This window comes from Scylla paramamosain, chromosome 20 (genome assembly GCF_035594125.1).
Source record: "Scylla paramamosain isolate STU-SP2022 chromosome 20, ASM3559412v1, whole genome shotgun sequence".
In the NCBI taxonomy this organism is placed as follows: Eukaryota; Metazoa; Arthropoda; class Malacostraca; order Decapoda; family Portunidae; genus Scylla; species Scylla paramamosain.
Genome location: NC_087170.1, coordinates 23,048,995 through 23,050,539, shown reverse-complemented (window position 1 = coordinate 23,050,539; position 1,545 = coordinate 23,048,995).

Sequence of the window (1,545 nt, the reverse complement as noted above, 5' to 3'; positions counted from 1 at the left end):
CTGCAGGATGTCAATTATAAGAAATTTATATAGAGATTGTAAAGGCAAGAAAGAAAAAGGAATATTAAGTTGGAAGGGAGTGCTATGAGAAAATGTGATTGGAAACCGTTTTTTTCCTTTGTGTGTGTGTGTGTGTGTGTGTGTGTGTGTGTGTGTGTGTGTGTGTGTGTGTGTGTGTGTGTGTGTGTGTGTGTGTGAGTTTGAGTGTGTCAAGATTGTATAAGTAATTTTATCCTATCATGATTTTTCTTATCTTTACTAAACTATCCATTCTCTTTATTTTCTTGAATGTCACACTGCATGACCAGGAAAAGGCAAGGCAACTTACATAAAAATATATTATTCACACCGCTGACCCACTACCACACACACACACACACACACACACACACACACACACACACACACACACACACACACACACACACACACACACACACACACACACACACACACACACACACACACACACACACACACACACACACACACACACACGTTCAGAAGGTCAGAAGGATGACTTACACCCTTCGATCCTATCTGAGGACGCAGGTGACCAGGTCTTGTGACAGGTATATGAGGGAGGGGGAGTGGAGGGGCAGGGGAGGAGTACAGGGAGGGGCAGGAGACGGGGAAAAAAAAATAAGTAGGGCGGGAAATTTTAACTCTTGTGTAACCATTGTGTCTGTCCATCGTGATAGTGACACCCGCGCCATTCAGCTCATAATGGAGTGGCTGTATATCATGTTTAGTTGGGGCACGTTTAAATGTACTCCACATTGTGTGTATCTTGTGCTTTCAGACTTGCAAAATTGAATAACTGTACACACACACACACACACACACACACACACACACACACACACACACACACAGACACAGAGAGAGAGAGAGAGAGAGAGAGAGAGAGAGAGAGAGAGAGAGAGAGAGAGAGAGAGAGAGAGAGAGAGAGAATATTAACTCCAATAATCGCAAAACGTAACTGGTTTCTACGCAAAAGCTACTCTATTTTATGCTTTTGTATTTGTGTGTAAAATTTTCTTGGCGATGCTGCGTTTAATTTTAGGGTCCAGGGGCTTATTGCGCGTCCCGGGTGTGTTTTGTTTATGCGCCATCAGTGTCCAGCAATATTTAGGGACCTGGCGGGCCGCGCAGGACACCGGCAGGCTGCGTCACCGAGGAGGAAGAAGAGAAGAGGGAGAGAGAAAAATTATTAGGATAAAGAGGAGAGAAAATTCCCTCTTTGCTAATTACTCTCTCTCTCTCTCTCTCTCTCTCTCTCTCTCTCTCTCTCTCTCTCTCTCTCTCTCTCTCTCTGAATGTCAAACTAATAGTATTCAAATTAATACTTTAAGACTGACTGTGATGATAATTCATGGTGATACAGATGAGGAGGATGTTAATGGTATTGATAATAATTGTAATAATAATGGTAATAATAGTAATGAGCAGATCATAAGAACAATAAGAGTATGACTTGTAACAATAATAATGATGTTGTAATTGTTAGTGTATTATTATTGTTATTATTATTTTTATTTTTAT